This window comes from Colossoma macropomum, unplaced genomic scaffold, assembly GCF_904425465.1.
Source record: "Colossoma macropomum unplaced genomic scaffold, Colossoma_macropomum, whole genome shotgun sequence".
Classification (NCBI taxonomy): domain Eukaryota; kingdom Metazoa; phylum Chordata; class Actinopteri; order Characiformes; family Serrasalmidae; genus Colossoma; species Colossoma macropomum.
Window position 1 is genome coordinate 39,220,896 of NW_023494789.1, and position 16,964 is coordinate 39,237,859.

Here is a 16,964-nt window from a genome sequence, read left to right on the forward strand (position 1 = left end):
TGTTGAGTGAATGGTACGTTTTGAAACAATGTTTACATCAAACACTTTAATATTAAAAACACATACAAAATACAGTTTTCCACGGTATGGGCCCTTTAACGGATGCCTCGTGTATGTTTAGAGGCTGGTTACTGGTATCCAGGGCAGAGTGCAAATGCTAAAAGAAAAGGAAGAGTCTGATGTTTGCTTGACCTATGAGTGCTGAAGCAGCATGACTGTGAGGACATGAACTCACTAACCAGATGAATCACACACACGGACGCACACACATGCTTATATCTCAGGAAACGCAAACAATGAGGACAACCCAGGGAGATGTGGGTCAAAGAAGCACACACACTCTCCTAAGGGAGACAGGGATGCCTCTGTGTCTGTGCCTGTACTCATATATTCAATATGATTCCAACAATACAGACAATGGCAGGAGGTTTGTGTCTGACAGTAAAGTAAACCAGGCAAGTCAAGGCCAAGCCATCTGAGACCAGGGCAGCCCACAGGATAAAAGAAAATACAGTATAGTTCTGCCCTCCCTTACCTCATCACAGGGTACTAGCTAGGGGCATGCACTGTGACCAATTTTGATATTTGCATATATAGTTATGCAAGTTAGTGAATGAATATTTATTCAAAGGGGGAATCTTCTAGAAGTTTCTCTAAAACATTTGACATCAAACCACTCAGAGTGACTTAAATTATATTTAATTATGTGGACATTCTGATTTTTGAAAATCAGTGGAATTAAAAAAGGAACTTCAGCTGATATAAACATGCCCCATAACCTTGTTAGAGGGCAAAAGCAGCCACTCTTAATGCACAAAAATGACAAACCGGTGCATAGGCTATTCAATTATTAAACAGGGCTAGAAGGCTAAAAAATTCAGTAGTACAAAGAAAGTTTAGCAGCTCACAGAGGACTACATTATTATTCAAAAACAGCCAGTGGAAATTCTGCTGCGGCAGGCTGATGTCTTGAAAGATGATGGCTGCTGCTTCAGCTGGGCTAATAAGTTAGAGCTAACTAGTGCAACTTTAGCTGGGAAAGGAGACTTGTTTTCTACATATGTTTTCCTCCGCAGTGGATAATGTGCCAAAAAGCTGGTTTATCTCCATAACATTAGGAACAGTAAAATACTTTTTCATCGTTTGTGGACCTAGCTAACGTCAGCTAGCATGAAGCTATCAGCCTAGAAAGTGGTGCAACTCAGATTTCTCAGGCATGCCCTTAACAACACATACAAGCGTCTCTGATGATGCACTCACTTGTATTTACAAGTAGTTAAGAGGCATAATACATAACCATAAGTAGAAGCAAAACTGTCACACGTTATAGCCCTGCTTAAACTTAGTCGAAGTCAGTATGAATAATAGATCAGAATGCATTTCTTTTCCGTACTGTAATGAATTTGTTATTAGGGAGGGTCTCTAAGCTAGCCGAGCATTTTGCTCAATGATAGGCAGCAGTGGTCAAAATTCCTTACACTTCGATCAAAACTTACAGAAAAAATTCACTTTGTCTTTTAAATGATATGTTATGATGAACTGAGAAGAATAATAGACTTAATATGACTCAAACTTGTAATGGTTTTCCCTGACATCTAGTTTCTGACATGTATGTGATTTTATGTATCAAAAACAATCATAATTCATTTCACACCACTGTTTTCCAGCTTCTCTTGATACCTTAAGTCTGTTTCACACATAATACCTCTGGGTGGCGTGAGGGATGCAGAACATCTTTCATTTTGGTGCTCTTATGCTAACAGGCCAGCAAAATACAGAGAAATATGCCATGAAAATCAATGACAATGAAACGGGAAACCTAAAAAAGTAATTCTTTAAATGATGACCATTCTAGTTAAACATTTCATGCTGCACAGACATTTTACTGTGTGTCTACCAGGCTTCAAACAGCTGGACAATAACAAGACTGAAAGCTGTCGATGGTAAACAAATGTACTCAGTTCCTTTATGAATTATATTTTTAGTGATCAACATGACTTGACTATTTGACTATTTATTCATTTGTCTGCAGAACTTGCCTGCTGCACCACTCTTTAGCACAAATGTTGTATGTGTGAATGACCAGTGTGTGCGAGCTGCAGCATGTCATGCAGAGGTATTTTGTTTGAACAGGCCTTAGAATTAAACAGGCTCTTTCTGTTACTGTACCTTTAAGACTGATATATGTAAATAAGCCCTATTCTATTTGTCTTTCCTGTATTGTGCCTTATTCAAAAAAGCAGTTTGGGCTGATATGCTCCTTCAAACATCTGCGGGAATGGGCAGGGTTAAAGTGCCGCAGGCTAAATAGTTTGATGTATGTAAATATGTTGGTTTTCACAACGTTAAATCAGTGAATTCAAAACAGGCTGTTTTTGCAGCTTAGTTTCCGTATATCGGGGGCTGAGGAGAGTCTATTTATGCAATGTTTTAAACCTTTAACAATGTTTATATACTCTATCATCTCTTTAATTTAGAAATAGCGATTAAATTTTGGTTTTCCATTATATGGGTGCTCAAAAATCAGCATTTCACTGAATTGCTGGCCTGTGCATTTTCTCTCTGGCTTCCTGCAACATAATAAATACTCTAGAAGTGACTGCAGTAGTCAAATGCTGGCACCTGGAACAGTTAACTGAGAATACGATTCGATTACTCTTGCACACCACTTGTATTAGCTTCTCACTCACTCCCATTCTCCAACCAGATAGCTGGGCGACAACAGACACAAGGCTTAACTGCTGTCTACAGGATCGGTGAGGGACCATAGTGGCCTAATTGCAGGGACTTCAGTGAGCTTGTATGTGTTTGTGTATGTGTGCGCTTAAGGCCAAGCCTTGGTAGCATATGCCACTCTGGCACGCCGTAGGGTCATTATGTCTGAGGCAGCTGAGCTGCCGGAACGAGCCATCAGAGCTCAGCAGAGCAGAGCGAGGGAGCCAGTGTGAGCTTGTTTACTCTCACACAGGCACGCCACTTGACCTGAGACGCCCTCGCGGCCCAGCCCAACCCAGCTCCCACTAGGGAGCCTCTGCTGAAACCACAGCATGCACAGCACTGATCAGGGATCAGGTTTCACCCTCTTTGCATCGATCTTGGGTTTGGACCAAAACTAATCCAGAAATAAGTGCCATGTGAAGACGACGCTGTTTTAAACAGCTATGAGGGTAGAGCTGTGATGAACAACCAAAAATATTCTCATGATTGTCAGCGTGCGGGTTTCACAATGATGAATGACGATCAACTGCAGATGCAGTTATCGACAATGAAAGCAGAAACACTCATTGCTGATGACAGCCCACAGGAACATGCGCTTACTTGACCGATGTGTAATGCATTCATCACTGTTGAATGAAGCAAGACTGAAAAAAGGTATACCATATTTCTCGCTGAACGGGCACTGCCAACAACTGCAGTGCAAAACTTGCCGTTTCTGACAAAATTCTGAAGCCCTAAACTCAAAATGACTCCCATTTCATTCCCCAGCCATTTGCTCCACATTTCAGCATAATGTAAGCCTGTCACAATAAAAACTTAGAAATCAAAGGTTAACTCAACCGGTCGTGTCAGTTACTGCTCACCTCAAATGACACTACTAAAGATCATGTGATAGGGCCTCGGGGGAAAGTTCTAACATGACAGTCCTGTTTTTGTCCTGCTTATGGAGAAAGAAAAAGGTTTGTGTATTTGATTCAGCACATTCTGAATGCTGATTAAACCTTTCCATGAAACCTGTTTCAAATGCAACATGTTGAATACTGTTCATTACAAAGAAGCACAAACGGGAAGAGATGCATTCCAAGCCCACATAAAAAAACGCTGCTGCACTTTGACGGAAACCACAACACACATCCACACACTGTTAAGATTGGGGCAAGCTGCCATAACCTGCACAAGAACGCAAGCCACATATGCAGTAAATACTAGGCTATTTTACTTAATGGGGTTAATAAGGCATACTAGAGGCCGATCTCATCTGGGCACCGCTAGGAAGAAAGAAGTTTAAAAAAGAATAAGAGAAAGACTAAAAAAAGCAAGAGAAAAGTAGAACCGAAGGACAAAATGACAGAAAGTGTTAGCAACGAGTCAATGTGGTCCGGTAAGTAGCTGTCCTTGCTTTCACATAGCTTTATTACTGTAGAAACTGATTTTCCACTACACCGCAGCTTGAACCGTGTTGTTATTTAAAGGGACTATATGATGATAAACCAAATTTACCTCACTTTTTCAAAATAAAAGAGTTTAAAGTAGTATGCAAACATTGCTAAAGTATCAAAACATACCATTCATGCCCTGTTCACACCCATACAGTCTGTATGTAGAAACTAAGCTGCGAAAAACGTTTTTGAATATTTCGTTTTTGTGATGTCACAAAAACCAACACATTTACATATATGCACCTGCAGCTTATAGCAGTTTAGACTGGCCCACTCACAGTGAAGACATAATGAATGTTTTAGCCCAGACTGCTTTTTGAATGAGGCGCAACATAGGGCAGCCAATCAGAACAGAGGTCATCTACATCTGTCAGTCTTAAAGGTACAGTAACAAAAACAGCCTGTTTTATTTTAGGAGACTAAAAAGGTCAGAGAATGGTCATGTAAAAATGAATTACAGCTGTCTTTGGCACATAAATCCAAACACATTGAAAGTGAACCTCAAGGGAAAATAAAACAAGAAAAATGTCAAACGTGGGCCTTTAAAGCAAGTCAGTCTTTATTACTTACTTGTACCATGTACAGTACATGTTACGGTACACTTCCTTGCCCACATTTCCTAAACGACGTTTCCCAGCTGGAAGCTCATAATTATGGTTATTCCATAATGACTGCTGCATTAGAGCTCTCCTTTGAGCATACTAGGCCATTCAACATTACTTTGTATCCAGCACTTTGAAAAGATTCATGAACAGGTTTCAGATGGTAAAGAAAGCATTAGCAGGCCTTTGCCCTACAATAAGCTGTGGTGCTCTAATGTGATTTGTGTGAAGCATGTACTATGTGCACTTGGGACTGGCCAATAATAAAAAACCCAGACACTCCCTTGTGACATATCAATTATGAAAAAAAAAGACCGAGTTCAAGTGCAAAAACAGGACACTTGTCTTTACGCATACACGTATTTTCATTAACGATATCCGTTTTAGACCTGTTTTGGAATAGGAGCACCTCAGCGACCTATAAAAAGCTCTATAAAGATAGCCAAGAGCCAGCCTGCTGTTTGCAATGTCGCCTCTTTATGCTGTAATAGCCAGTAGCTACAATGCCCTACTGATAATTCCTGTGTCCTCGTTACACCTCTCTTACAGAGGTGAGAATTAAAAAGATCTGCCTAGAATCAAAAAGAATTGCCATTATTCGATTTTCAATTTTGCTTGGATTCAGTGTTTTTGTCTCACAAGGCCAGACATGATCTTGTGATGAGAATACACACCATGGGACAATTTTGGTTCTGGATTTCACTGCAAACAATGGAGTGCCCCCTTTAAAAACCTTCTGCAAATACCTCAAGTCTGTGCCAGAGTACAATAGATAACTAAGCAAAACAAGAGTTATGCTTTCATTAGCTGTTGACTGTTTTTCCCTTGCGAAGAGGTAATGTTTGTTTTTATCACATATAACATTTTCGCTGCACATGCAACATACATAAACATGCTAAACTGGAGTTTTGGAGGGACTTTTCAACCATGCTAACTTATGTTAAATCCATGGGCTAATGACAAACTTCAGACAATGTTAATGAGTGCTCCATCGCCCCCTACTTTGAGCTCAGTCCTTCATGTGGCATTGGATTGATTTATCCCAGAACTTCTCATGGTTGTACCTAGACATTCTTGCCCAGGGTACTAGCAAGCTTGCAGTATCCCCTCTCTGTTATAGCAATTTTTTTAAATATGAATGTGTACTTTCCTTCTAACAAATACCACAGCATAGACATGACTTAAAATGAAACGTAGGCACACTTGAACCTCGTGTCACTCCGATTTTTTCTTTCTGCTTAGGCCGCTCAGGACCACTTTGTCCCAAAGTGTGGCAGCACTCTATTCAGGGATCATGGCAAAACTCATAACAGCTGGAATCAAAAGTAGGTAACCCGTCGATTCTGATGAGCCTATAAAGATCTGAGGCGCTGAGAAAGTGACGTCAGAGTGGTGAAACCTAATGGAGATCCTGCACCTTCCAGCTTCTGGCTCAGAGCACGCTTTTTTTCCATCGGTGCCCATGCCCTCCTCATCATGGTGAAGGGTGGAACATGTTCCCTTTGCCCTCTTCTACCCCCCCACCATCCAGTCATTAAGTGTCATTAAGGCAGTAGGGGTCATTTGGAGAGGCGTCACAGCAGAAGGCAGGATTATCAGTCCATCAGGGCCAATTTACAGTCTACAGGCCTGCTTAGATGAGGTCATAAGTAAGGCGTGCAGAGTGTGGTTAAGCCATTGCAACGGTTCCAGCGAGTTTAGTTTAGTTAGCAGTCACAGAAAAACCTCAGGCATGATTTGCTAGCCTTGTGACTCAATGTAGAAAGCCATTAATAAACTAAGCGAAATACTATATGCATGCCATATAACTGGTGGGCTTTTCTATGAACGGTATAAAGTAAGCTTATCAAGTTTCTCTGGTATTAACTGTGTCACAACAGCATATGAGAGAAATGGTCACTTGTGGTTTGCTATGGAAGTCTGATGAAACCCAAGCCTTGCCTGCAAGTGCAGTGTCTTTTGTAGTTTCGCTTGTCAAACACAGCACCCTGCTCTGTCTAACAGCTCCGTATATGTAAAGTGTGTTTGATATGGGAGCGCCTTGGTTCAGTTGAAAGGCACGCCTGGAATGAGTCAAATACACTTCATCACTTCCCATAAGATAAACATCACCTAAGCAGTGGTCTTCCTATACCATACAATGCCTGTTGAGTGTTGTGCTTTGGGCTTCCTCAGAAGTGGTGTGACATCTGTGTGGCGCTCTGCAGCTGGGGTAAGAGTGTGCATGCATGTGTGGTTGCAGAGGCATGTGGGCGAGGAGTGAGGGTATGTATGTGTGGGTGGATCGGGGCTCACATGGTGGGAGTAGGACAGTGTCCTGGGTTGACACCTGCCAACCACATGGCTGTGCAAACAAGCAACAGGTGGCCTAACCCAGGGCAGACAGTTGATAATGTTACAGCCGATAACGACACAGTGCTTTTACTAACTTGCTCTAGAATCACTCACGCGTTTTATAAACGGATAAAAGGTTTTGCATTGACAGATGACTGGCCAGCTTCATATGAAATCAAACAGAAATGAAGAAAAAAAATGGTTATGATGGATGGTAGTTCTCAGTGTTACATGCAATGCAAATATTCAATTCTAAAGGTGTAGACTCTCTATCCCACTGTTCAAACCTGACAAACCTCACCAGGTGCAATGGAACAACTTTACAACTTGACTTGGGACAAGAAGGAAAAGCACAACAGTTCATGTAGAACAGAAAATGTGTGTGAAAGGCCATGTTGATATTATAAGCCTTGAAGCACAGATCCAATCTTTCTACATTCGTGTTTCTAAGTGACCCAGAACTGCCATTAGTGAGGATGCACCTTTGCCCCACAAGGACCCACATGCACATTTTATCTTCAAGTTAGCAACTGCTGATATGCTGCTGACACTGGATAGTGATAGGGATATCTACACGCACAGTGAAGTATGATGAAAAAACAAATGAATTCCAAGCTGACTTCTCATTATGGTCACATGGCCTTGTGTGACGGTCCCATGGTGTCAGATATGTCTTGCAATTAGATATTTATATGTATCGAATATGTATTATGGTCACATAGTCACATAATGGATATGTATTACAGTCACATTGCAACTGATTGGCTATGTAAAATGGTCACATGATGACGTGTCAGATATGTATTATGATCACATGGTCACATACCAAGTATGTATAATGGTGATGTGGTAATGTATCAAATATGTATTATTGTTGCATACATGTGTATTGGATATGAATTACGACCACATGGTCACATATCAAATATGTACTACAGCCACATGCTATGCATCAGAAATGTATTGCAGTTATATAATTGTCTATCGAATATGTATTGCGGTCACATGGTCACATATGAAATATGTATAATGGTGATGTGGTAATGTATCAAATATGTATTATTGTTACATGCTCACATAACAGATATGTATTATGGTCACAAGGTTATGTAATGGATATGAATTACAGCCACATTGTCACACATCGAATATGTATTACAGCCACATGCTATGCATAGGAAATGTATTGCAGTTATATTATAGGTTGTCTATTGAATATGTAGTATGGTCACATGGTTCAGATGTATATGTATGGTCACATTGCTTTGTATAGAATAGGATTTATGGTCATATGGCCATGTATCCAATATTATGGTCACATGGTTGATTATCCAATATGTGACCATAATACATATCCAATATGTGACCATGTAACACACCGGACATGCATTATGGTTGCACATCAGATATGTTTTATGGTCACATGGTCTGGTATTGAATATGAATTATGGTCACATGACCATGTATCCAATATGTATTATGGTCACATGGTCACATACTGGTTATGTATTATAGTCACACAGTCACATATCAGATATATATTATGGTCACATGGTCACATGACCATGTATCCGATATGTGCTACGGTCACATGGTCACATGACCATGTATCCGATATGTGCTACGGTCTCATGGTCATGTACTGGATATGTATTATGCTCACACTGGATATGTAACATGGTAACATGGTCGTGTATCGGATATGTATTATGGCTACATGGTCATGCTTCAGATATGTATTACAGTCATGTGGTTCTGTATAAGAAATGTACTATGGTCACATGGTCACATATCAAATGTGAGTTACGGTGACATGGTCACTTATCAGATGTCAGATATTTGTAAAACATATCAAACATACATTACAGTCTCAGGGTTATGCATTGGATATGTATATCTAGGATCTCCAGTGTGATTTGAAAACATCCCAATTTTGTGTTTTCACAGCTCTGTAAAACCAGATCTGTGTCACATTTAGACAAAAAATCAGCTTTGCAGCAATTCAGCCTAATAAGAACGTAGGTTAAGATTACCCTTGCCTCTCCCTTCTCCTCTTTTGTTCGCGTACCTCATATGACCCCAAGAGTAGCTGCAGCTGGCATAGCCCCCCTCCCCTCCTCACCCTCCTGCCTAGCCTGTCACCTTCCAGAGCCCATAGTCTGTCCACATGCACCTCTGTGACCCCCCCAGTACAGATCTGTCCTGCTCTCAGACGCTCCCCACGCTGCTTTAGAAGTAGCCAGCCCTCTTCTTGAACCGCTGCCAACGGAGGCTGGCCCTAAGCCGTCGCAGCTGAAAGTTTTACAAGCTGCCTGCTCGCGGAAAGGCAGGCACAGAGAGAGATTTGTGAAGGCAGCTTCTCTTTCTCTCTCTCTCTCTAACTCTGCTGCTGCTGCTTCTGTTATCTTCTACATTTTTTTTACCACCATAAGAGACTGTCGGTGTGGACTGCTGTCAACTATAGAAGTGCTTTTTTTTCCACTTAATTTTTCGGGAGGTAGTTGAAGGGAGGGTGCTGAAAGTGTGTGTTGGCTGCAGAGGGGAGGAGCTGAGGAGTACAGTGGGGAGAGAGAAATAAATGAACAAACAACAAAAGAGAGAGAGAAGGGGGCCGTGACATCACACAGTGAGCTGCCCTGGACAATGCCTGAGAAAAGGATGAGTGTAGACGACTGCAGCACTTGTCTGTGAGACTCTCTCTCTCTCTTTTTCTCTCACCGCCTTTGCCCTAGGAGGAGGGTGAGGCACACTTTTTGGCAGAGTGACACTGGATTATTTCTGTGACTCTCCCTTCTCTTGGCAAGCCAGCTGCCTGGATTCGGAACCCCTTTTTCTCCCGGGCGCTGAGCAAGATTCATCATAGCACTGCCACCAACTACTCCCACAAGTTAGTGGCTATTTTTTAAGCCCTTCATAACAGCCCTAAACTAAAAAAAAAGCTGGGGAATTTTTTCAGCGAGCTTCTTTTCAGGATCATGGACTGGTGCATTCTCATTCACCTGCTGCGTCAGATCAGAAAAGCGCCACGTTCGGATCGTTTTGTAACTTTCCCTAAGTTCTGAAGGGGTTTTTTTTTTTTAGAGAGAAAACTTTCACTCTCGCCAGAGCCTGAGTCACTGCACGTGTGCTTGCCACAAGAAAAAGCCACGCTTAACGTCTCAGGAGCGCAAAAGTTGAGGGGAAATCCACACAGAAAAGCACAGGCAGCAGCAGGACAGCTAAAGACGCTGTGATGACTTCTGTAGAAGAGGAACGGAGAGGCATGTACTACCTGGGACGGATGCCAAATGCTGACAAAAGACTTCACCACGCTCCCTCTCTCTCTGCCTCTCTATCTCTGGGAGAAGCCCTGAATCTTTATTCTAAGATGTGTCTTAAATCCCCGTCGTCATATCTCAAATCTAGCCAGAGTCCTAGAAGAGACGCCAAAGACTGTGTAAGTACGACTATCTGATTTTTTCTTTCTTCATGGTTTGTTTTCGCAACAATCGCTTGCTTCTTTTATCTCCTTTCCCTCCTCTTTCCTGCTGTCGCTCGGCCACAAAGTACTTGTGGTGGGATGTGTTGAGATTTGTTGTCGTGCTGGGTTTTGGAGGGAATCCATTCTTCCCTCTGCGCCTCAAGGCCCTGCCAGGTGACGCTGCTTTAGCGTTTTCAGGCCAGGATAAGACGGATCGGAAAAGGGAAAAGTACTCGGCCCGACAAGTCTTGCGAAGAAACAAACGCGGTACCTCTTCCCCCACAAGTTAGGATGTGCTCCAAAAGAGTGCTGGCCATATCTGTTTTCTCTTGCGCTGTGGTGACCTCATGCTCTCTCTCTCTCTCCCTCTCTATCTCTCTCGTTTTTTTGGCAGCGTGGCCGAAGTGGGCAGGGATATAGGAGGGCATGGCCGGACAGTCTGGCCGCTGCTCAGGCTCCAGCCCTCTGTGTGAGCAAGGGTAGTTCACTAGTGCCTCTCTCTCTCTCTGCCTTTTACTCTCGTCTTTGCCAGAGAGCGATCGAGACACAGAAACGGCCTCCGTCGCCCTCTCCTCTTCTTCCTCCTTCCTCGCCTATCCGCCCGCCGCCCCTCGGCCCAAGCCGCGCTCAGGTATTTCCCCACTTTTCCTTGTGTTTTGGACGCCGCCCCACGCCGTTGTGCCTAATGCTCGGCCCTTCTGCTTTCCTCTCCAGCGCTCCTTTTCTCTCCCCTTTTTTTGCTCGTTCTCACTTCTCCTCATCCTCTCTGTTCCTTCTGCACACGTGTCTGCCTTTTCCCTGCCGCCATGCAAACGCATCCGCCATTACGGTCCGATTTAAAATCGCGTTTAACTTTCTTTTTTATTTAGAAACGAGGCCTATTCTTCGAAAAACGTCGATCGTACATGAGAAGTTAGGACATCGCGACGCTGACAGTGATTTAATTAGATTTCGATTGTTTCTGTGTTCATGTATTCAAGGCGAAGGCTGAAGCTTTCTCTCGTGGACACAACCCACTTGGCTACAGTTGGTTTATACGGTAACTCGGTGACAGTGGTGAACAAAATGCTCCTCAAATCAACATGTTTAGTTCACCGTACAAGACTTACAGGTGCGTTTTGAGTGCAGTCAGTGGCATTAAAATAAACGGCAACGTGGGATCTTAAAAACAAGTGCAAAGCAGCTTTCGACCTACTGCACAAAGTTGGCGGGATAAAGGTAAAGATAACATGGTCTCTTTGTCTTGGCGCTGAGAGCTGTAAAATTAGTCTCTGTTCTTGGGCTGATATTTAACTGGGCCTCTAGGTCTGAATGTGTAAAGAGAGGCATTAGCTCTGTATGCAACACCCAGCTTCAGCCTAGTGGGAAAACTACAGTACAGACAACAGTAGTCACAAAGGGGGGTGTGGAGGGGGGGACAATCAAAAGAAAGACAGAAAAAAATAAAGAAGCAGCTGATTTATTCCAGAGAAAACACATCTCGGACTTGCCATAAAGCCGTCCGTTATGAAGATTAGCGTTCTCAAACAGTAGTTCATTTTCAATCTTGTCATACATTTAAAAAAAACATTCTGTAAATCGAGGCATACAGAAAGTGCAAAACGCTGCCTTTGATTTAGAAATCTCTCATAAACAGGCAAATCCCTTCATTTCTAAAAAGACTTTCAAGCTAAAGCTGTTAGATTTATATTTTAAGCCAGTCATCGCTTGGATCGGAATATTATTTTGTCGTTTTGGTGAATATGTTCAGTACATACGCCAGCATACTGACTATTCTGTACCGTTTATAAAGCTGATACCTACTTTGTTTTCTTCAGAACTTTGAAAGGGGTCAGTTTCAAACCATGATAATGCTATGACTGTATGCTAAGATACAATCAAAAGGCTCAGAATAAAATGGGCGTATAATGTCCTACAAAACGAAAGAAATGGAGATGCAGAGAGTAGGAGAGATGAAGGGCGGGGTGACAGGCAGAAAATGTGAATACTTTCTCCTCCCCTCTTTTGCTATCCTCAGATGAACTCGCCATGTTACTTGATGATATTTTCTTTCTGGCCCGCCATCTCTACTTCCTGCTATTTTTGTGTTCCCTCCCCCCCTCACTCTCTCTCTCTCTCTCTCTCTCTGACTAGTATCGGTGTGCTAACCAGGAACAAAGTCACACTTCCTTCATCAGGAAACATATTTCAACCATGGAGTGTGATTGTAAGACTGGACTGATATTAATAACATGACAAAATACCTTTTTCAACAGAATCCTAAACCTTCAATGTCTAATTATAATGACACTTTTTAGGTGTCTGTCGTGTTTCCACCCATACTGTTCAAACTGACCAGTAAATTTAAGATATATGCTCCAGTACCAGAGGACTGTCCATTTCACTGAAGAGCCACAACACTGTTGATAGTGTTTAGAAAGCAAGCCCATGGTCCAGGCACCACGTGAAGCCTGAATCTGCTTAGAGATTTCAGACTAACATTAAGACAAAACTTTGAGTGTGAGTTCTGCCTGCGTGGTGAACACGTCACACCATTTTATGACAGTAAAATGAGAAGCCAGTGTCGATAGCTGCTTTTGTTCGCCATGCTGCTATCAGAGTGATAAGAGGTAAATGCAGAGGGACCTCCGAGAACACAGGACAGAGTCAAACCAGGTCGACAGCAGACAGACTTCCTGTTTTGGGACGCTATTTTCGTACGCAGGGCGTTTTCCCCCCTGGTCGTGCCGAATGACAGAATGGCTCGAAAAATTAGCCTGAAAGATTCTCGCCACCAACGGACTAATGTCACGTTGTACTGTCATATTCTCTGAAGGAAGTAGTAGATTCCGCCCTGGATATCAACAGCTGTGAAGATGAGAAATTAAAGAAAAGGATACTTTTGAATAGCAAGGATACTTTTGAATGTTCAAGCTGTTTGCTTATCAGTTTCAGCAGATCACAGTGAATTCTAACGAGGTAGGTTAATACTTTTATTCAACATCTGAGCACTCTAAGCGTAAGCCATTATACAAGCATATATTTACTGTGTTTGCTGTGTCACAGCAAAGTTCAGCATTGCTTATTTAGCAACCCAAACTTTTGTTCCAGGATAATCCAAATCTCTGTCCAGTTCCTCGGCTCTTCTCGCTCGTGCAGCTATTTCGAAGGGAGAGGTACTGGATTTGTTTATTGCATCTGAGCATGAATGGTAAAGTTCAACTATTGTCAGGGACACAACAAAACTCATAAATCTGTTGATCTCAACGTCAGGACTTTATTTGCTTCTTTTGAGCACCGATAAGAAAGAACTAATAAACATTTTAGCACCCTTAAGAACCCTCAAGTCTCTAACAGTGTGGCTGTAAAAGCCCACTCGAAAATAACTGCTTATCTCATGTTGTTTCCCTAATCAAGGTCATTTGAAGTGTTTTTTTTATAAACCCAAAGCTGTGAAACTGGAAACAGTACTGAAAGGGCCCACTTTAGCAGTTACTACATTGTAGTTGGTGCAGGAAAAAGCTGCCAAGTGATAGCATTTCACTGCCAAGTTATTACGTTTTGCTTTTTCCACTGGTGTAGCTTAGCAGATCAAAATATGAACAGTTTCATTCCAAAATGCTATACATCCATTCCTAATAATTCTGGATATGTCAAGCTTTTGAAAAGAATAACAGCTGTTCTAATAGTAGAGTTAGCGTTTGTGTCGCAAGGCATATTGCGCCTCTGCACATGGTCTCTCACAAGCCAAGAAGACTGAGGCACATGTTGACATAGGCATTACTGCGTTCAATAGCCCGTGGGCTTCAGAGAGACACGGACCATATACAATGATACAACAACAAATAATTCATTTGAGATGCAAAACGAAATGAAAATAAGGGTTACATCGAGAGGCCACAGAAATTGTGAATCAATGCAAAGTTCCTTGAGCGAAAATCCTTTAGCGTACCTTTGGAAAAATAACTGCATGATACTACTTGAGGAGATGTCACAAAAATACTGTAGTATCATTAGCAAATCCTAAAAATAACTTTTGCACCACCTCTATAAATGAAGTTGAACACACAGATATGCTTTTGACCTAAAACTGCTAAAATATCCTTCCTTCAGACATACACTGCACTGAATAGTGACTGTCCAAAACACCATAAACTCTTCAGGGCTGTTCTTGCCTCAACTTTCCAGTTAAACCAGTCGCCAGCTTAGCATCTTACCTATTTACAACCCGGATACCATTCACCATCTAATTGAGTCAACGTCTCAATTAAGGGGCTTCTACTCCTTCACCACCACCACCCCCCCACAACAACCATGCTGTTCCTTCCATCCTATCCACTAGAAGCTGCCTTTAGCTCGGCCAACTGCCATGCCAAAACATTTCAATCACTGTCGCCATTAATTAGGCCAAAGAAGAATCCTGAATGTTAATGAGCTACCGTGGTGCTTTTCACTGTCGTTGGTTCACATGCTAATTTATGCAAAACGAGAGGGCAACTGCTCCACCCCCTCCCCTTTGCATGGCCGTGGATTGTTTGGCCTGCCCCCATGACCCTCGTCTGCCAGCCTCTCAGGCACAGCTTCATGCCAGGGCCTGGCATTGTCCGCCTGCCTCAGCTGCCACTGCAGACGCATGGTTAATACCATGAGATCGGGGTTTTGTTTTAAATCATTATGAGCTAGTTATCATATCTGCAATCTGCAGGATCATTTACATGATCAAACGTATCAGTCATTTCAGTCCTAAGCGTGTTGCAAAATGACAGACGTGCACTTTGGTTCATTTCACTTCAGCTGAAACTTTAATTTCCCTTCAATGGCAAATATGTTGTCATTGTGGTTTGTGAATGATTAATGGCCATAAGATGGAGTCCACAGTATAACTTGCAAGCCCGCCTCATGTTTATTTCCTTGAGTCATTGAACTAGATTGCATAAAACCATTAAACTGGTCTGTAGAGGTTTGAAAGTTCTCTCCCATCACAGATGTTTTTACATGCGAGAGCCAAACTCTGTTACCTAAAATGGCAGAAGGGCGGCCATTTTGTTTGGGTTCTTTCCCTCCCTATTCATGCGATGCTAACTGTCGATATGAGACACTTCGTGGAGGTTAAAGGGCTGGGACAGCTGAGGAAACCATGTTTAAATTCAGCTACTTACCTCTGCCTGTTAAACAGCAAGCTTCCACAGGCTTCTATGGGCTGAAAAGAGCCAAGTTTTTGCAGAAAATGGGCACTATTTCCTGGCGCAGATTACCCGAAATACGTGCCAACCACACTGAATGCCAGGGAGTTATGCATAAGGCTTACACAAATTAGCACACTTTCCGTTGTGATTGTATTGTGGCTGCCGATTATTTTGTCTTATAAAGAAAAACACATACAAAAGGGACCCGGGCTTGATAATAAACACTTCCATTTCCTTGCTCCGCCCCTGCAATGCAGTGCGTGAATTTAGATGAATGTCATGAACCGACCACTGACCGGCCACAAGTCTGCAACAAGATCACAGCTTGAAGCGAGTGTTGAATGAGCTTTCACCCAGGAGTGCCTGTTTTGAAACTACACCAGGTTTATAAAGCCAAGCCAAAAGAGCAGAGAGGAAATTGCTCCCTCAAGGTAATTCGCTGTAAAACTGCTACCAGATTCCCTCACTTGACTCTTTAGAGAAGTGTCATTCAGAAGTAAGGATGCAGACCTGACCTGCCATTAAGCCGGAGATTACTATGTGTGCCTTCTCTCTTCAACTCTTTGAAAATCACTTGTCTTCCTTTTGTTTTTTCCTGTGTGTATTTTAACCCATTTTAAGTAGTTATAACACATCTGTTATTATATTATTAAGAAAGAGGTATTATTATACTTTTATAAATGTACAATTCTCTATGTATATTTATTTTTTGCACTTTACCTTTCTTGTTTGTACACCAACAAGAAAATACACTGAACACTATGCCCTTTACATCTATCCTTTCTTTTCCTTCATCCAGACTCTTAAGGTGAGAACAAAGCCTTGGAGCGTTAGCTACTGTCCTTAAGGCTGAGGTAGTAGATTGAATAGTTGTGGGGTATTAGTCCTCCCTCTGAGATAACTATACAATCTACTGTCTTTCCTAAGGAGACAGTCTGATCTACGGCCTGCTCTTGGACGACAGGACACCATGCTGACCCAGCTTGGACACAAACTTACACCTGGGGCTTTTGATTTCAAAAGAAAAAAAGGGAATTAATTGTGCTGAAGTTTTGTTTGTAGCAAGTATCAGGAGCTCTATCCATCTGGAAATGTGTTCCCACGAGGTGAGGTAGTAGGTTGTATAGTTTGTGGGAGGAACGACATCCTATTGCGGTGATAACTATACAGTCTATTGCCTTCCTTGCGAGACACAACAACACAACTGAAGAGAGAAAGGGCAAGAGCTTCAGTGATTGCTCAGGCA